This window comes from Mus pahari, chromosome 11 (genome assembly GCF_900095145.1).
Source record: "Mus pahari chromosome 11, PAHARI_EIJ_v1.1, whole genome shotgun sequence".
NCBI classification, from domain to species: domain Eukaryota; kingdom Metazoa; phylum Chordata; class Mammalia; order Rodentia; family Muridae; genus Mus; species Mus pahari.
The window spans coordinates 13859255-13881327 of NC_034600.1; the positions used below are offsets into that span (position 1 = coordinate 13859255).

At 36.7% G+C, this 22073-nt stretch overlaps 1 pseudogene; it reads right to left on the reverse strand.

The window, feature by feature from the left end:
* Nucleotides 1–2145: 2145 nt before the first annotated feature.
* Nucleotides 2146–22073, reverse strand: part of LOC110329264 — a 33829-nt pseudogene continuing 13901 nt past the window's right edge.

The following is a 22073-nucleotide window of genomic DNA, read 5'->3' on the forward strand; positions in this document are numbered from 1 at the left end:
GAGATGAAAGACATGAGGTCCTTAAGTTAGTATGGAAGCCCCTCTGCAGTTTTGCCAAAGAGTTGATTTTACAAACCATCAGGTGTTTTGTGTTTTTGAAAATGGAATATATTAGTTGCTTCTTTATTGCTGGTACAAAATACTTGACAAATAGCTACTTAAGACTTAAGTCTTCCTTTCTGATTAATTTTAGATTTAGGGATACTCTTTACCGTGGTAGGGAAGACATTTTGGCAGGGGCAGGAGGCACACTCTTCTCATTGCATTCTCAGTCAGGAAACAGAGCGCAGTCAAGCCTGGTGCTTACCTTGCCTTATTCTTTTTATTCATTCCAAAGCCCTAGAGCAGCGAATGGTCTTCCTCTCAGTTTACCTACTGCAGAAGCTCCGTTACTGACATACCCAGAGATGGACTTCTGCAGAAGATCTGTTACTGACATACCCAGAGATGGGCGTCCACGATGATTCTGTCTACTTGACACTAAAGATTAACTGTTGTGTGAAGGGAATTTTCATCTCTTGAAAATTAGGGAGGAGATAGTTCAATATTCCAGGTCTTTATTTTCACACAAAAAGACCAAAGCCTGTCCTGTGTTACACGGAGTGATATTGGCTGCAACAGATCAGTTGCCACCCATCCTCCCTGGGAATCTATTCCTAGCTGTTCTTTGACTTCTTGGTGAACTGTGATCTTTTTGTTTGTTGGTTGGTTGGTTGGTTTTTGTTTGTTTGTTTGTTTGTTTTGTTTTGTTTAGTTTTTTATTAGATGTTTTCTTTATTTACATTGCAAATTTTATCCCCTTTCCTCATGTAATGCTTTCTTTTAGCTCTGAAAGTGCTGTTTTACCATGGTTTGTAGTAGAATTCCAGAATGTACTGTCCTCAGTGTAACTTGAGCCAGTTGACCAACCTTTGCTGAGCCTTCTTGCCTCTGCTTGTCTTTTTATGATGAACTTGTTTTTTTTCTTCTTTCATTCATCATTCAGTTCTATTTCCTTACTGATTAGTAGTTTGAGAATTCTGCCTCTTACAACTTTGTAATAAGTAGAATATATTTTTTCTCTAGATTATATTTTTCACCTTCAGAAATGATGAATTCCAATGTAATTCCACCTTAAATTTTGCCTTATTTTATATTTAGAAAATAAAATAAATATTTTCACAAGCTACTTCATAAAGAAAATTGGTTTGTTTTAGTTCATGGTTCTGGTAAAAGGGTAAAAGGTCACATTTGATTGTCTTAGGCTCCTTGTGCAAACAATTCCATAACAAAAGATAATACAACTTATTTGTTACTTTTGTATCTAGCTGGTCTCTATGAGTTCTTACAAAGACAAACTGATTCAAAAGTGAGGCTACTTGTAAGTGACTTTGTCTAATTCTTACTACTTTCCAAAGGTTTCACCTCTAGTCCTTAGCCTGATTAGGTTTCCACCCTGATAACTATTTGAAAGGGTGATGGGATTTTAGCACCCAAAGCCTTAGGAGATTTCAAACCTCTACAAGCATAGACTTTACACTTGTTAGACATTTTGCAGTAGGTAGTAAGTTAATGTTATATGTTAAGTTAATGTTATAAAATTTATAACATTATTTTCTATTATTTTATAAATTGTCAGTTATCATGGAATCAATATGCTATAGTGAGTAGTCAGTAAGAATCCAGTTTTTTGTCTTTAAGAAATAAATAATCAGTGACCCTTACTTTTTTTCATTGTAGTTTCTGTATTTTATCAATGTTAAGTATTACCTTTAAAATAAGTTAAGCTTCTTTGTATGTGTAGGTTTGTGCCAAACTATTTTGATTACCCTATATTTCAGCACAACCCTTTCTTTCTTTCTTTCTTTCTTTCTTTCTTTCTTTCTTTCTTTCTTTCTTTCTTTCTTTCTTTCGTTCGTTCGTTCGTTTTTCTTTTGTTTGTTTGTTTGTTTGTTTGTTTGTTTTCGAGACAGGGTTTCTCTCTATAGTCCTGGCTGTCCTGGAACTCACTCTCTAGACCAGGCTGGCCTCCAACTTAGAAATCTGCCTGGTTCTGCCTCCCAAGTGCTGTGATTAAAGGCGTGTGCCACCACGCCCGGCCAACCCTTTCTTAATTTTTTTTTTTTTAACAGACTTAATTCATTTATTTTTCTTGTATAAAAACCCTTATGTGCTAGCCAGAGCTGGAACCTGGGTCCTCTGAACAGAGACTCTGGTGTGGGTTTTCACTAGATGATCAGTGAATTCCTGATAAGGAGACTTGATGAATACAGTCTCTTTCCAGAGGTCGGGGGTCAGGTAGTTGTAAGTCTTGGAGATGGCATCAAAGTTGGCCTTGACAAAGTTACCCAGTGTGGCAGTGCAGCCTCTGGCTGAAGTGTAGCAGTCATCTATACCGGCCATCATCAGGAGCTTCTTGGCCACAGGAGCAGAGACAATGCTATTGTCTCTGGGGGTAGGGATGAGACGCACCAGCGCAGAGCCACAGCTGTCTGTCACCTTGCATGAAACAGTTTGGAGCTTGCCAATCTTGTTCCCCCAGTAGCCTCTCCGCACAGGGACGATGGAAAGCTTGGCCAAGATGATGGATCCTCGGGTGGCAGTGGCAACCTCTTTGGAGCACTTAACACCAAGACCAACGTGACCATTGTAGTCCCCAATAGCGACGAATGCCTTGAACCTGGTCCGCTGGCCAGCCCGAGTCTGCTTTTGCACTGGCATGATCTTTAGAACTTCATCCTTTAGGGATGCACCCAGGAAAAATCAATGATCTTAGACTCCTTAATGGGCAGGTAGATTGCCTCCAAGGACTTGATCTTCATGTCCTTAACCAGGTCGCCTCGCTTGGTGACCGGGATCCACTTTTTGTCTTCACTTTTACCTCCATGATCCCCGAGGCCAAGACAAGTATTTTGTCCTAACCTTTGAAATTTATTGTTAATTATGCATTTGCCACTATTGAGTGTCCCTAAGGGTTAAATAGACTCAGTTTTTGTAGTTTGTATAATCTGAAAAATTTGAAAATGTCACCTAATCATGTTGAATGCTGAGTCATTGGACCCTGGCACTGCTTTTTTGACCACTTTATATAATTAATTCAAGATATTTATATATAGCTTGAGAAATATAAGCTTGTCACCTTTGATAGTACCAGAAGAAAGTTAATAGAAATACTAAGAGGAGTTATTTGGCATAAAACAATTTCTGTAAATTCAGAGTTTATGTCTTTATGTCCTTATACATTTGAGGCAAAATCTGAGTAAGTATTTGTAGGTGTGACAGCTTTTATTGAACATTATAGTGAAGGGAAATTTATGGCCTCTGAGATTTTATCCATGCTTTACATAAGTGTACATAAATAAATCTTGTAACAGAACAAGAGCAGCCATACTAGCGCAATGTCCAAATATGCTTATCTACCTTTCTCTCTGATCAAATTCAGACTATATTTATGAAAATGAATTGGAGTTTCTGGAATAAGGGCTTAAATAGTCACCCCCTAAGGATAGATTTGAGATGCCTATCCCTTCATTAAAAAAAATCATGTTTCTAGTTTTTCCATCTGAATGTGTCCCTGAGGTCCATGCAGCTCACTCACTACAGTACTATCTGGTATTAATCTGAACTATGTACCCACCTAGCATTCTGGGTTTTTCTATCTTTATATAAATTTTTAAGAATTTTCAAATTTGTTTTTTGTTATCATGATAGATAAATATTGGTCATTGTTTTCCATTACTGTGAAAACCCATTTCATTTATTTTTACTAGAATTGCATCCAAATACATGACATATTTTTAAAGCAATGATTAAAGAATAGTTCCCCCTAATTGATCAAATGGCATTTCTTTCATATGTGAATGGCTATATCTTGTTAATGGGTTTTGTGGTGAGACTCTGTAATTAATATTTATATATTATCTACAGTATGTATTATTATGGAAAAATAATTGTATATTATAAAATTGAATGTTTTAAAGCATTCAAGTAAACCAAAAATATTTCCTCAAAAATGTGTTGAAAGGATGTAACAATCCAGCATGTGATTTTAATTAATGTCCAAGTAACTAAAAATGTATTTAGTTCATAAAGAAAACATATTGACATCTAATTATGGATCATAGAATTTGGTGCAGCAAAACTGTTGTGCATCTGTTCAGTGAAAACATAATCATGGGGGATTAAAAAACGGCACAACATATAATGAAAACGAAATAATGCACAAATAAGACCATTAAAAAGCACGGTGTGAAACCAAAGAGTATGGGATTTAGTAAGGGAGAAAGACTGGGTAGTAAACTGTGCTATTCTCATGTGATGTAACAAAATCATCTCTTTTCTTGCTCAGTGGAATCCAACCATGGGAAGGAGAAAGGCAACAGTGATGCCATTTCTACAGTTTCATAGTTTCACACTAATATAAATTGAACTAAAGCTTACTTTCGAGATTTTTGTTTTTATTCCATAAAGACAATGATTACAAATGCTAAGAATGTTGGCTGTGCTTTTTATCACTAGCCTAAACTACTTTTTTCTGTCCATGCTGATTAGCTAACTCTCACACTGCACACTCAGAATTTGAGCATTCCACTCTCTGGTTTCTTACCTGCTTTCCTAAGTCCATGATGGATCTATTTTCTACTTTGTGGCAATAGGGCAATCTTGAATCTGCATTGGAATCACTTGGAAGACTTAGCCACCAAGGATGAATACAGCTTGTCTGACAAGAGTAGGTGACCAAATTAAACATGTTATGTTTGCTGATATGTATGAATGTCCACATCCATATATGCTTTTAACAATGATTAATGAAAAGGAAATCATTGATTTAAAAAGGAACGAGAGGAGTATATGTGAGGGAAGGGGGAAATGAGTTAATTATGTTGTAATGTCAAAAAATAAAAGGAAAAATAAAAGGAAAATTTAAAAAATGTAACTGAAGTTGAGATCCCACAATAAATATTCTTGGCCAAATGCAAATTATTTACATTAAGAAAGACCATGTTTCAGAATCATAATAAGTATTTCTAAATATGGAACAAAAGAATATGCATTTCTATAGGCTTTGGGTTGGTACTTATGGTATACATACAAAGACCCACAGTCTGAGGAGTACTGTCCATTGATTTCTTAAAAATGTTCCTAAGGCAATATGGAACAGCATTTTCATAGCTACAGGTCTTACAAGCTTTCCCAGTACGTTGCAGTCCAGTTTGACTTCCGGTACTGATAGCTTCCCCCCCCCCCATTCCATGTATTTCTTATTGTCATCTCTACTTGGGCACATCATATATTAACACAGAAAAATTTACTGACTATCCTAACTACATGCCCAACAGTCATCACCCACATGAGAAGTCTTTTTATTTATCTCTATGTGTTAGCAGAAATGTTGCTTTGTGTCAGAAATGGCTTTCTCATTAGTCTGCGGCAGTGGCAATCTCAGTTCTTGGAGCTCTGTGCATTTTTCTTCTCTTACATTAATTTCTGCTTTGTGTATCTTTTATTATTTTTATGTTATAAACAACAAAAGTCTTATTAGCTTATAATGCATTTCAGAGCAGATTTTAAGTTTTATAACATTCTATAAAACAATGTTTTAGAAAATCACAAAAAATGCTAAAACTATGCAAGAACTTTTGTCATTAAGTTGGCCATAAAAGTAGTAATTACAATATGGCTATAAGAAATTAAATGTACATCATTCTGGCACTATGTGGATAGTCAAGATCGTAGCTCCTTGTTATAATGAGCTTCATCCTTATCCTTGTGAGATATTTCCATTCCCATTTTACAGGTGAAGAAACTGAGGGCAAAAGATGTGTAGAGTATCTCTTCTGGAGGGGAGTTGCTCAAGAATGACCACAGCCAATATACTTTCAGAGCTAAGAGGTAAGCTTCCTGAGTTCTTTGGTAGCAGAAAGTCTATAAAACAGAAAGACTTAAAATACAGGCAAAGATTTGTAAGATGACATATGTAGTACCTGATCCAACTAAATAGTAAGGACCACGAGTCATAGTAGGAGGGGTAGCTGTGAATATCTTTACATGTGAAACTCTGAATCAATTCCATGTATATGACATTTTATGTGCATGACAAAACCAAAAGAAAGGCAGAGACAAGTGTCCTTAATTAGGAACAGTGGATTCTCTGCATCAGCACCTGCCTGATTGTCCAAAAATTAAGCAAAATCATCAACTAGATCTATGTTTCTCAAGCACCAGGTTAAGCTGCACCATCAATTTCATCTCTCCTTAAATGTGTGATTTCTTAGATGCTTTGGTTTAGTAGAGTGGAGCAGACAATGGCAAAGCAGACCATATTGCTGGACAGCCTGAGTTAGTATTAACATAACCTTTTGATTAATTGCCTGAGAATTTAATACACAAACCCAATACATTTTGATTTTATCTCTTCCTACCCCACTCCTAAAGCACTGACAGGTCAACTCCCGGGGCAACTCCCAACACTTTTCCTTCTATCTGAAAATAAACCAGAGTGCAGTTCGTGTGGCCCCTGTAGTCATGTATATGTGGGGCTGTCCTACGAGGGGCCACACCTTAAAGGAAACTGACCCTTCTTTCCCAGAATCCACCCACTGTGGCTCTTCAGTTAAGCATGGAGGACCGTGCACTTCTTGCTCTTCGATGCTGGAATGTTGGTTGGGATGATCTTGCACAGCTCTTGTGCAGGCAAGCGTAGTTGTGAGGTCATGACTGCAGTGCCTTTTCCTTGTTTCGAGGGTACTGTTTCATCCAAACTGCTGGTCTTAATATCTTTCTGACTCCACTTTTTCTTTCAATGATGCTTGAGCCTTGTGGTAAATGCTGTGATTCAGATGTTCCATTTGTGGTTGAGCTTTATAGACACTTATTACATTTGGTTACTTGTGATTTTTTTTTTAACTTAACCACCCAAAGAAACTTCGCCAATAAGGTCTGAGTGCCATGCTAATCTATAAGTCTACATAAGTCTTGAGATACTAGTTTAGAGGGCATTTTGATAATGTTTCTATTTAGCAAAAATACTAGTGACAATTTCCCCACTAGAGCTCTCCACCCCTGAGACCTTGGCAGTACCAGTCATAATTTCCTCCTTTACAACAGACCTTAAATTAAATGAGAAATTGGCTGCATATCTTCCGAGGTTGTGGAATGGCATGTTATCAATAAGACTCAGGCATTTGAATACTTGGACCCAGGTTGGTAGGATTAGGAGGAGTGGCCTTACTGGGGGAAGAAGTATGGCACTGGTAGTGAGCTTGAGGTTTCAATAGCTGTTCGCCATCACTGTTCCCTGACTGTTTTCTGTGCTTCCTGTTTGTGGATCAAGAGGTGAGGTCTCAGCTACTGCCCCAACCCCTGGCCAGCTGCTGCCTGTGCTTGATCACCATGAATTTTAACCCTTTGGAGGAGTAGGACTAAAGTAGATTCCTTCCCCTAGAAGTTGTTTTAATTATGGTGTTATAGCACAATAATAGAAAAGTAAAAAATTCAGTCCTATTGCATGCATGCCACCATGGTACACGTGAGCATATCTTGCCATGCTGGTCCTCACAAGGTTCACAGCTGTGGAAGCCGACTGGTGATCTCCAACCCTTCAGTAGCTTGCATAGCATCTCGAAATATTCAGAACTAACAGGAGATAGGATGGATCCTGATCAATACAACTTTATTTCTCTCTGTTCTATGACCAAAGTGTGTAATGTTTTCATCAATAGATTTTATGAAGAATTTTAGTGTGGTTCGAAGGAACACAGCACCAAGGTTTTAAAAAATAATGATAGATGCTTGGGGAGTTAATAAAGGATATTTTAATTCAGCAATCAAGTCTCTTTTTCTTTAATAAACACAGAGATATATTCTATAGGTGTTTCTTTCTTTTTCTTTTTTGTAATTGGATATTTTCTTTATTTAAATTTCAAGTGTTATCCCCTTTCCCTGTTTGCTCTCCCCCAAAAGTCCCCTATCCCATCCCCCACCCCAGGCTTCTATGAGGGTGTTCCCCCACCCACTCACCCGCTCCTGCCTCCCCACCCTGGCATTCCCCTACAATGGGGCATTAAGCCATCACAGAACCAAGAGTCTCTCTTTCCATTGATGCTAAACAAGGTATCTGCTATATATGTGGCTGGAACCGTTGGTCCCTCCATGAGTACTCTTTGGTTGGTGGTTTAGTCTCTGAGAGCTCTGGTGGTCTGGAAGGTTGATATTGTTGTTTTTTCCATGGGACTGCAAACCACTTCAGTTCCTTCAGTCCTTCCCCTAACTCCTTCATTGAGGTCCTCATGCTCAGTATGATGTTTGGCTGAATTGTATCTTGGTATTCTGAGCTTTTGGGCTAATATCCACTTATCAGTGAGTGCATACCATGTATGTTACTTTGTACCTGGGTTACCTCACTCAGGATCACATTTTCTAGTTCCATCCATTTGTTAAGAATTTCATGAAGTCATTGTTTTCATGAGTAACACCCTCATAGAAGCAGGGAAATCAGGGATGGGATAGGGGGCCCAGGGGAGAAACTGGGAAAGGGGTAACATTTGAAATGTAAGTAAAGGAAATATCCAATAAATAAAATAAAATAAAATGCAAGAAAAAAAAGAAGAAGGAAATAATGAGTTCTGCAGGCAAGTAGATGGAAATATAAAATAACATTCTGAGTGTGATAACTCAGACCCCAAGAATATGCATGGTATGTACTCACTAATAAATGGGTATTAGCCAAAAAAGTACAGAATTCCCAGGATACAATCCACACAACCCAAGAAGCCTAACAAGTGGAAGAGCCCAAGTAAGGATGCCCCAATCCCACTTGGGAAGGAGAAGAAAGCATTCACAGGAGGGGGGGAGGGAGGGTGGGACTTTGGTGGGAAAGGGGATAGGGAGGGGAAGAGGAAAACATGATCAGGTATTGGGTGGTGGTGGGGAACAAGACTGAAGCCCTGAGGTCCAGCAAAATGATTGAAACAGGCCACCTAAGGATGTAAGCAGTTGGGGGGGGGTACTCTAGAATGTACCAGAGATCTGGGAGATGAGAGATTCTCAGGATTTAAAAGGAGAGACCTTAGGTGAAATGCCCTACAGTGGAGAGGAGGTGTGGGATGTGGAACAGTCAAATGGTAGACCGGGATGAGGATAAAGTCTGGACTGTAAAAAAAAAAAAAAATTAAAGAATAAATAAAAAATAAAATAAAAAACAAAGAATAATAAAAATGATAAATAAAACTTCTCCAAAAGTGTATTGTTTTGGGTGTACTGAGAATGAACTGTTCTATGAACTGTTCTATAGAACAGTTCACAGTCAGATGGGCATCTTCAGGCTAGCCTACAGTGTACACTGGGAATGATTTTTCTTGTTACTACACATTCACAGCTTTGCACTTCTAGATAACTTCTTTCATAATGTATGGTGGACATGATTCTGTCTTCAGTCATAAGTTATGTATACAGTTATGAAGCAATTCTTCTAGATTCTAGTTGATCACAGAACGTTGGTTATAAAAGTCCCCAAATCAATTTAAGCCAATCTTATATAAAACAGTATGTGCAGATGACATCAACATTTGTGTTTGAATCATAGATGGGTTATCATAGTCAAAACAATATGAATGCTAGTATAGTGATTATTTAAGAAATATTCATCAATCCACTTATCAGTGAGTGTATACCATGTTTGTCCATTTGTTCATTCATCAAAGAATCTCATGAATTCATTGTTTTTAATAGCTGAGTAGTACTCCATTGTGTAAATGAACCACATTTTCTGTATCTTTTCCTCTGTTGAGGGACATCTGGGTTCTTTCCAGATTCTGAGAATTATAAATAAGGCTGCTATGAACATAGTAGAGCATGTGTCCTTAATACATGTTAGAGAGCTTTTTGGGTATATGCCCAGAAGTGGTATTGCTGGATCCTCAGATAGTACTATGTCCAATTTTCTGAGGAACTGCCAAACTGATTTCCAGAGGGGTTGTACTACCTTGCAATCCTACTAGCAATGGAGGAGTATTCCTATTTCTCCACATCTTCGTCAGCATCTGGTGTCATCTGAGGTTTTGATCTCAGCCATTCTGACTGGTGTGAGGTGGAATCTCAGGGTTGTTTTGATTTGCATTTCCCTGATGACTAAGGATGTTGAACATTTCTTGCTTGGAATACCCAAAATACAAATCACAGACCAAATGAAGCTCAAGAAGAAGGAAGTCCAAAGTATGGATACTTTGGTCCTTCTTAGAAAGGGGAACAAAATACTCATGGAAGGAGTTACAGAGACAAAGTGTGGAGCCGAGACTGAAGGAATGACCATCCAGAGACTGTGCTACCCGGGATCCATCCCATATGCAGTCACCAAACCCAGACACTATTGTGGATCCCAACAAGTGTTTGCTGACAGGAGCCTGATATAGCTGCCTCCTGAGAGGCTCTACCAGTGCCTGACTAATACAGAGGTGGATGCTCTCAGCAAACCATTGAACTCAGCACGGGATTCCCAATGCAGGAGCTAGAGAAAGGACCCAAGGAGCTGAATTAGCTTGCAGTCCCATAGGAGGAACAACAATAAAAACCAACCAGTACCCCCAGAGCTCCCATGGACTAAACCACCAACAAAAGAGTATACATGAAGGGACCCATGGCTCCAGCTGCTTATGTAGCACAGGATGGCCTTGTAGGACATCAGTGGGAGGAGATGCCTTTGGTTCAGAAAATGCTTAATGCTCCAGTGTAGGGGACTGCCAGGACAGGGAAGTAGGAATTGGTGGGTTGGTGAGCAGGGGATGGAAGGATGGGATAGGGGACTTTCAGAGGGGAAACCAGGAAAGGGGATCACATTTGTAATGTAAATAAAGAAAATATCTAATAAAAATGAAATACTCATCAAGAAAAAGGCTTTATTTAATATTATATTTACAGTTTAAGAACGTTTATAATGTGAGGAATGGCTTTACTTGGTCAAAGACTGTTATGAGATAGGATGAGCTATGCTCCTATCTATATCCTAAAAATTATTGTAGGAAATAAGTATTAATGGAAGCAAAGCTCCCAGAGCTAGAGTATGAAAATGCATCACTCTTCACTGGGGGTGGTTTGCAAAGCCTGCAAACCCGTCTTCTGGGTTCGCGTTTGGGTGGGAGTGAACTACTCATTGACAGCTTGGTACAAGAGAGGAAAATCGGACCACAGACACTTCAGAAAGTTGGACTTTACACTTAAAAACCTGTTTTATGGAAGGGAGCCTCTTCCATGGAGAAGTTTTGAGAAAACAAAGTTGGCTCTATTCCCTCTTACTTTGTGTTTTTTGCTGGTATTTTCTTTGCAGACCACTAGACATTCTCCAACCAGACCACTCCATGATTAGTGTTGTACTATTTCTGTTTGATATCAATAAACAGATAAAACAATTTAGGGACACAAGCTGATTTACTTCTGTCTCTAGTCTTTGTTGTCATGTGTACAAATTAATCCATGTATGATGCATATCCTACAATGCTATCATAAGTTCTATTGAATACCTTTATTTAATATATTTAATTAATGTAATGACCAAGAATTTAAAAAAAACCTTCACTTCCCTGAATTCATAACAAAAATTGCACTTAAAGACTTTGGGATACTAATTTGAATTCACTCTAAAAGTTTCCACATTGAAAGTTCCAAGTTAGTTCATTCTTGAAGTTTGTCTTGTTGTGTAAGAACATACTTCCTTGTGTAGGCATCCTTTCTCAGATCTAATATAAACCCTCTGTATTACATTTTATTCTTTTCCTTTTGTTCTGGCTCTAGCAATGTGAAGAACAGATGGCCATCTTCTGTCACTACTTCACTTTTTTTGTAAGAAAAAGTAAACTTCCGCCATGCCTCAGTAGTTTATGTAAAACTCCTTCTCAGGCCAGAAGTTGGGGCACACTGAAGTTACTTGATATCTTCAGTTCTCCTCTTCTCTTCTAAATTTATGAAACAATATTCAAATAGATAACTTCATTTTCTTTGAAATTAACCAGATACTAAAGTGCAAAAATATAGGCAATTGGGTAGATCTCTTAATTTTAACACAGACTTTTTCTTTTACATTTGGGTTCTGTTGTATAATTACATAGCTACAAATGAGATGATTAACTTGAAGAATCACTATCAACATTTGTAAATTCATCCTGCCATCAGATGATCAGTCCAAAAGTCTCAGATACAATGGTTCTGTTCAGTTCCAATTCATTTAACCATTTTAAAAATGAGAATATGAGAATATAATGTTTGGAGTTTGGTGAATGAAATTTCGAATTAAGTAATATGGTTAAGAAGTTATATACATTGGTGGCTGCAAACACAACAAACAACTATCCAAGAATCTGAAAATGCCTCTTGATTGAAACAATGCAGATAATGAGAATACAGTGGAATAAGAAGAGAGTAGCTGGTTACTTACTTCAGTTTTGAAAACCAGAAATACTTTCTTGAGGGAAGTTGGCACCAGAAGTGAGGTATGAACAATAACAAAGTCATAAGGGATGTGGGAAAATCAAGCTGCTAGAAAGGACATAAGAATGGACCATGACTAGATGGCTAGGGATCAACTTGGCACGATAGAGGCTGACTCTTAGTGAAAGGAAAGGATATGGTAGTAAGGGCGACAGGGAAGGACCATGACAAGTAGGACATTGATATAGTAGTGTTGGACATTAAAATGTTACTGTGCATAGATTAGGAAGCTATTATACTGTGTGTGTGTGTGTGTGTGTGTGTGTGTGTGTGTGTGTGTGTGTGTGTTCAGAAGCTGACATCATTCAGCCTTAGGTTTGACTAGTTTATCTAGGATTTTTCTTCTTATCATCAAGGGAAGAAAACATGTCTAGAGACAAAACTTACATATATGAAACCATTTTTAGGGACAATGGCTTTGAATGTTAACTTTGCTTGTGCTGAAATCTTGTGTAGGAACTTTCTAGTACTATGATATTGATCATAAATAGTAATCAGTGCAGAAATACAGCTTTGAAAATTGATAAAAATAAAGAAAATTTAAAGAGAACACCTGGGATAGAATATTGTTCATCAATACTGACTTGCAGGGAAAAATTGAAGTTTAATTTTTTGTTGTTTTCTAAAGTTTGATGCTCTTAGGTATTATTTTCCACTAAAACCCCTGGTATCAGCCCACACTTCAGATTTCAAAAGACACTATCGATGATGGATTATTTAATAAAGAAGTTGTATCCCCTTAAGTATTCTAAAAGTTTTTAAAAACATAATAATATATTGTTCCTTGAAGAGCTAACTATAGGATGTCTAGAGATATTTTTAGTGTTATATAGTACAAATACTAGACATATTAAAGTCTTTATTGCTCTATGTTATTTTCTTTTAAAAGACCAAGAATCAGAAATTGTTTACTTTTTTTTCAAATAATGTAACTGCATAGCTTTTATTTTCTAAATATCATTTCTAATATTTTATGTACTGAAGTTGCCTCATATCTTTTGTTAAGGAGAGTGCTGATAAGAAAACAACCAGGAAAGAAAGGTAAATGTTAGATTGCTCTGTGTCTCAATAGTTATACTTTTAATCATAGTCCATTAATTTTGAAACAACTACTTGTATTGATGATGTAATTCTAAATGAGAGTAGCCTTTATGTTCTGCATATTCAGTCATTTTTGTTCAACTCATTTAATAGGATCAATTTATGAATATGAATGAGACCATCAGAAAGCCAACTGTAGAAATGTGCATAGTTTAATGCCTAATGCATATTCCTTTCAGTTGAAGTAGAAAATGATTTTGATGGACTAACTAGGAATTTCTAAATGAAGGTAGGGAGTCAAACTTTCCCAAATATGCAGGAAGTAATTCTGGTTGGAAGTAATATAGGGCCCAAAAATCTGAGGAGAGAAATAATTTTACATTCGCTTCAGAGAGATGCTATTTATCTCTATTGGCCAACATTACATTGAAACAACGATTTGATTTTAATGGATATGTATCTTGCCATTCTGCCATGCATGATTTGTACAGCTTGATATATGTATGTCATCTTGTATTGCTTTCTGTTTGTAAAAGACACAACTGTTGGATTATTTTTCATCGATTCAAACACATTGACTTGCAAAAGTATGAGACTGCATTCAGGCTTATCTCCCCTTCCTCAGCAAAGCCCGTAATAATTATTTTGAGTTTTAAGCAGGGTCCATTCATCAGATCCCAGTGCTTAATAAATGTACCAGTAATGCCTATCTTGTGTCCATTTGTCTTATAAAATATCTTCAATGCTTTTCCAATATCCTGGGAAAGAGCAGGTAAGCATTTCTACTTGGCTAGCAGAGTTGTATGTGCAAAATTATCCACCCATTTAGACATGAGCTTACTATAGTGATCATCAGCTTCTGTGGTATATGATTTTTAAAGAATGGCAGAGATACTGGGTGAGGGCCATCTACAACATGCTATTTTATTTTGTAATCTAAACAACTAAGTCCAACATAAAAAGTGTAATTTCATTTCTAGTTGCATATAAATACTTCTGCAATTAATAAAATGCAAGTATATAAAAATTGATTCTGACAGGCTCTTTGGCTTTTTGTTACTTCATATTATATAAAAAATTAGGAGTAGTTCACATGTGGTTATTTTACATGTAATGTTACTGACAATACAAGGTATATTAAAGTTTTTTTTCCCTTTATTTTTTGAGACATGGTTTCAAACAGCTCTGACTGACCTGGAAGTTATGTTGTAGATGAGCCTGGGCTTAAATTCACAAAGATTGGCTTCCTTCTGATATCTGAGTGTACTATTATGCCTGGCCTGAATATTATTAAGTTTTACTAAATCTTTATTATAAATAACCTTAAATAAAAATATATCACATCAAAATCAGATACAATGTCTATATATTTCAGAAACACACCTCAGAGACAAAGGCCGACGATACCTCAGAGCCTGGAGAACCCAATATCAGAGCTAGGGGAAGGACTGAAGGAGATGAAGGGGATTGAAACCCCATAGGAAAAACATTATCAACTAACCGGACCACCCACAGCTCCCAGAAACTAATCACCAACCCAAGAGTACACATGGAGGGAGCCAAGGTTCTAGATAGATATGTAGCAGAGGACTGCCTCATCTGACATCAATGGGAGGGGAGGCCCTTGGTCCTGCGGAGGCTTGATGTCCACTGCAGGGAGATCCTAGAGTGATGAGGCAGGAGTGGATGAGTGGGAAGAGGAGCACCCTCATAGAGGCAAAGGGGATGGGGGAGAGGGGTATGGGATGGGGAGTTGTGGAGGGGTAGCCAGGAAGGGTGATTAATTTAAAATGTAAACAAATACAATAATTTTCAAAACAGGGGACTGGAGAAATGTTTTCCAAACAAATGGTCACCAAAAATGAGATGATGAAGTCTTTCTAATATCCAATTAAATAAATATTCAACCAAATGTTATTAAATTAAGATAGGAAAGGGCTCGTACTCATCAAAGGAAAAAAAATCTAACAAGATGAAGTCTCAATTCTGAACATGTATGCCCTAAATGCAAGGGTACCCATATTCATAAAAGAAACTACTAAAGCTCAAAACACACATTGAGCCTTACACAAAATAATGGGAAACTTCAACACCCCACCCTAACCAGTGGACAGATCATTAAAACAGAAACTAAACAGACACACAACACAGTGTAAATGTTTAGAACAGTCATTTTGAAGCTTTGGAGACTGACATTGGACTTTACCCTTTACTATTGAATTTATCTTTATGCACTTATCTACCATCAAAAAATTAAAAAGCCATATCATGTCAAAATTAAAAATAGATAAACAAATAACTTTATGCACTCTTTTATGACTCAAGTGCCTATTACCCACACTCACTCCATTCTCATCATCTATTGTTAATCCTATAACAGATACATACACACATACTATATATATGGAGAACATGAAGATTCTTTCTTTCTTTTTTAAATTGGGTGACAGTACTTAATATTACACATTCTAAGCACATCCATATTCCTGAAAATTTTCTGAATTTAGTTTTCTTTAGAGCAGAATAATATTTATACATATATATGAATAAGATATTATATACATAAAATCTCTCTCTCTAGAGAGAGTAGTTCACGTGTAGTTATTTTACTTATAATATAATTATATATATATATATATATATATATGATTTTTCACTATCTGTATATCTTTTGACAAAAAACAACTATGTAGGTTTCATTTTCTTGCTATAGAGAATAACTCTCTAGGAGTATAAATATCCTTATGTGTTCTCTGATTATATTTCCTGGAATGGAATAGCTGGGTTAATGGTATTACTGTTTTTTTATATTTTAAAGAAACTCCAAAGTGACTTCTAAAACTTGTATGAAAATGAATCAATAATCTTTATTTAGGTCCACACACAATGAAACTTCTAAAAGAAAATATGAAGACTCCTCTTCAAGATCATAAGGTAGGCAAGAACTTTTTAGATAGCACAGGAAGTAAGCCCCAGTATTAGCATATGTTTCTATGTGGAAAAAAGTTTCTGCACAGCAAAGAAAAATATAGTCAGAACAAAGATAGAAATTCTGAAAGGAGAGAACATTTTTATTAGCTATATTTCTGAAAAAGGCTGATGCATAATTTATAAACAATTTAGAAACAATTACAGAATTTAGGTATTATGTAAACAAAGCTGTCAGTCAACAAATGGACAAATTAATTGAACAGACAGTTTTCAAAATAAGAAGCACAAAAGGCTAATAATCATTTTTAAAGGTTCTCAATATCATTAGTCATGGAGTAATTTAAATTAAAACTACTTTGAGAAATTACTGTACACTAGTCATTATATCTATATGATCAAGAAATCTCACAATTATTGAAGAAGATGTGAAAAGAAAGAAACCCTAGTTCACTATGCAATTACTATGCCAAATTCTTTTACTGACAATGCTATTGTGACTCAGTTATCAGTAATTTATTATTTACTTTGACAGCATAATAATAAATTACTGATATAATTAACACTAATTGCTTTTCTAGTGAGTATTGGAAGTTTGTAGCTCTTGTACTATGTAAGAGTTATATCATCAGTAAACATTACTGTCATTCCTGTTTGTCTAAGATGAAGCCAGGAGCCACTGAATTCAAGGATATTGCTTTAATCCTGCAGTCAGGTAGGATAAAGGCCTCTCTGCCCTCCCTTGATCACATGGACAAATTCTTGGTCTACTGACACTGCTTGCATAGCAACACGTGACATGTTGAGCTTGATTCCAGAAGGCAGGATTCATATAGAGAATGTGGCTCGAACTCCCTTAAACTGTATTGAATCTAACCATCGATGTTTCTTCAAGATAGTCTAGAAAAACTATTTGTAAAATTCATGAAGACATGAATTATCTGAAAAACCAGTCAATGTGAGTCTATCACTTACTTACAACTCAGCACGAGACCATTGAACTTCTCTAGTTTTGACCTTCTGCTTCACATTAACAGCCAAGAAAAAGGGATGTGTGAAAATTCAGAGAATAGGAAAGAAAAGGAAAGAAATGATTACAGTAAGTTTGTGAACTTAAAGCACTATATGTTGTATTTTAGAGTAGCTGGAGTTTCTAAGTGATTGTCAATTCCCCATTCTTTTGGTGAACTAGTGGCTAGCTTTAGTTACTCCATCTCTTCTCACTATTCTCCCTTCCACTGTGGAAAATCCTACTGTTTGTTTACAATCCATAGTTTAAAAGAGACTGAACTAAAATTGGCTGCTTCTGGGACATCCCTGCCAATGGATAGGATCCAAATTGGCTCTGCCATGAGAGGCAGCTATGCCCACATAAGGATATTTTGGCTTTGTGCTTCTGTCTTCTTGTTGCCAGGCAGACAATCATCCAGAATAGGAAAATCCAGCCAGGGCAAACGTTTACAGCAAGACCGGTCATCTGGTTGAAACACTAGTCTGAGAGAAAGGCTATCTGAACATGATGGGAACCACCTCTCCTCCTGATGAGAAGCACCTAGCAACACTAGGAAAAAATCAAGTCATGTTAGCCTCCTTTTTCTTAATTAGTGACAATGACCATGGTACATATATTTCTTTTCTGACCACACACACACACACACACACACACACACACACACACACACACACCAAAAAAAAAAACCATAGCATAATTTCCTGAGTTCTAGAAAAAAATTCTCCTTCAGGTATCTTTCAGGAACTTACACATTACCTGAAGATAGGAAGACAGGGTGTGTGTACAAAAGTTACACGTAAAAAGCATATGTGTTAAATTGAGATACATACAGTATTTATGTAAAGATGTCTTTATCTACTCATTGCAGAATAGCTCCTAGCTAAGCCACAACTTTTATAGCAGGCAAGCAAATCAGATTCATCGACGTTGGCTGTTTAAGTGAAGGAGCCACACAGATGGGAAAGAAGCACAGACGAATTGCTTTGGCTCTGCTTTCCTTTATAACAACACAGATATTTTTAGTTTCTTTTCTTCATGCGTTGTGCATGTTTCTGCCTCATATATAAAGTCATTGCACGTTGTCCTCATCAGCGTTGTCTTCCTTTGCTATTGGGCTTCCATTAGCATTCCATTTACCTTAAAGATTTCTGAGATCTAAAAGTATCATTGCAAAGTTCATATCTCAGACTTAGATGATGGACAGTTAGAAAAGATTCAGCCCTGCAGAAGCATTTCTTGGTGGAAAGGAAGTTTTACGATTAAGATCTAAAAATAGAGAAATGTGCTTGTTAAAGGTAAATATGTAAACTCAATAGACTTTTAGAACCCTCAGTTCCATGAATAAGATTAAAAATGTTCTTTGACAGGTTTTGTGTCAATACTATGAATTTATCGTTAGGTACTGTTCACATGAGCCTACTCCAAGTTAACTACTTTCTCACCATCAAACAAATATTAAGAGATGCTGCTTTCCTACTGTGGATCTGGTTAAGTTACAGTGTCAGGCTGGAATTAAATAAGTACCATACTAATTTCATCAACTATGCCAGCAGTCTCTCTAGCTGCAATTATTCAGTAGGATCGATCTCTGATGAAGGAATTAAAGCTATATGTTTCAAACTGTAGAGAATTTAAAATTATTTGTCATAGGAAATATGTGACTAACCAAATGTCTTCAGTCTTAAGTATTTACTTAAAACCTGTGTCCCTCCTGATATAACTGTCTCTTGTGAGGCCATGCCAGTGCCTGGCAAATACAGAAGTGGATGCTCACAATCATCTGTAGGATAGAACACAGGACCCCCAATGGAGTAGCTAGAGAAAGTACTTAAGGAGCTAAAGGGGGCTGCAGCCCTATAGGTGGATCAACAATATGAACTAACCAGTACCTCCAGAGCTCGTGTCTCTAGCTGCATATGTAGCAGAAGATGGCCTAGTTGGCCATCATTGGAAAGAGAGGTCCCTTGGTCTTGCAAACTTTATATGACCCAGTACAGGGGAACGCCAGGGTCAAGAAGTGGGAGTGGGTGGGTAGAGGAGCAGGGTGGGAGGAGGGTATAGGGGACTTTTGGGATAGCATTTGAAATGTAAATGAAGAAAATATCTAATAAAAAATTAAAAAAAAAACCTGTGTCCCTATAAATGCTTACTTGTTATGCTTATAAAATCATTATCTCGAGAAGACCAAAGGGGAAAGCAATGCAATGTCTGTCAGTTAGTGTATGAATACAGAAAGTGGGCTAACTATATCTAATGGAGCATAGATCGGCAGAAAAGAGTAGCAAATGACTCACATGGTAACAGAATATAATAACCAGAGAAATGTACTAAGTAAAAGATAACAAAAACTCAAAGCAAACATTGTTTCATGAAGTTTACATGACACTGCTAAAAATCAAATCTATTCTTAATCTTAATAGATGAGTTGTAATTTAATGATCAGTTGCAAAGAACATGACAGGCTTTGTTAAAGTTATGATAAAGTGGGAACATTTGATTTGTTTTGAAGTAGAGCCTCATGTAATCCAGGCTGACTTGAAATACTGAGTGTGTAACTGAGGATGACCTTAAACTTCTGACATGTCTTCCTTCTCTGTACTCCAAGTGCTCGAATGATAGGTTAAAATACCCTACTTTGCTTTGTTGAGAATGCTTCAAAAAGGATATTGTTGAGAATTGCATACATATATACATGCTGCATGAGCGTACGTGTGTACACACACACACACACACACACACATGCACACACGCACGCACACACACATTAAGCTTAATATTATTGTCTGACAACTAATTGAATCTAATATTTATTTTATGTTCCAACTCAGTCAAAATTTTCTGTTTGTATTTAAGGGAAATTGGAGAATGCGTGTGTGAAACCTATCTTCCTCCCTAAGTTGTCAGCTTCCCTCTCGGATGTTCTTTCCCACAAAGTTCTGAAGGCTGCTTCTTCTTTCAGGTGATGCTAATCTGACCTCCTTTGAGAGGGTTTTGCTGAATTTTCAAAGAAAATTCTCTGCTCCCAAAGTTTGTGTTCCCTGTGGTGATCTGAATTAGAATGGCTCCTATAGGCTCCTAGTTTGAATATTTGGTCCCTCCAGGCAGAACTGCTAGGAATGACTAGGAGGTGTGACCTGGTGGGAGGTACTTTACTGGGGGACTGATTTAGATATTTGAGATGCCTGTATCATCCACAGTTAGCTCTCTTCCTCATGTTTATGATTCAAGGCAAAGGCTTTTAACCACCATTCCAGTGCTGTGAATGCCTGCCTGCTCTCATGCTTTCTCAGTGAGTCATGGACTTACCCTTAGAACCGAAAGACACAGACTAAGTCTCTCTCTAACAACTTGTCTTGTCATGGTGTCTTATCACAGCAATAGAAAAGTAACTCGACATTCTTTTATAACTTTCTTTCATTTAGTTAATGTGTATTCATTCATATTCATGTGCATTCTAGTCTATAGGTATATATTAATATATTCCTTAAGAGAATATAAGCCTCTTATACACATATAAATACAAAAAATATATAGATTACCACATTCCTACTACTATGGTGGTATTTAACATTTTGTGATTTATTAATACATGTTTCTAAGTGACTATTTTAAGAGGTCCAGTAGCCCTGATTTTTTCTATAGTTTCTAGACCATGAACTAGATTGCTTCATCCATCATATACTATTACTCTGGGAGTTCTTGTGAAGTTTTGTGGGGATCTCTGAGCATGGCAGCAGAAAAATCTAAGAACCAATCAGTATAACCCAAATCTTGCCAATTTTACCTCCTGAAATCCTGCTTGTTTATGCTACAGATAACTGTAGATTTATTTACTGACCTTAAATTTCCAGTTGCTAAATATTGGTTTTGGACATCTCATCAAGCACTTTTAAAATCCTATTTTTACAATTGAATCAGACCTCCCAATGTGCAAAAAATAATATAGAACTAATGTACAGTAAACTATGGCCTAAATAATGAGGCTTCCCTCAAACTTAATCTTCCTCCCTCTCAGGAAGGAGCTTAAGCTCTGGAAAAATCTTGCTCATTACATAACCTGACAAAATAATATAATATAGTTTTAATAGCTACAGTTAATACAGTAAACATATGGTTTCTTCAATAATTACTAATTTTTACATTTCTCACTACTAATTATGGTATTAAATTGTTCATTCCTTAATTTGTTCTGTCATAAGTTTTTATTTATTTCATCCTGAATGGTTACAGAGCTGAGACTCTGCACTCCTCACATTAGCTTAGCATCATTGATATAAAGCTGCAATGTGTTGCAATGCTTTATTATCATATTATTTTTGGTGATTTAATTTTCCTGTAAAGATTGCCTCAATTTAGCCCTTCCAGATGTGAAATAGATTCACTGGATATTTTAAAATCTTACCATGGCTGTTTTTATATCATTTCAACACTATTTTGATAAGTGCCAGTGGCAAATGTAAAACTTTTCCAACAGAACAAAGGACAGTTTCCCTAATGTGGTAGCGAGGACGCCATGGTGGTAGAGCTGTCTGCAGCATGAGTCCTAAGGTCGCAGGAAATACTTGCAGTGAAATGAATGACCACTTGTTATTTTATTTTATTTATTTTTAAAAAGATTTATTTATTTATTATATGT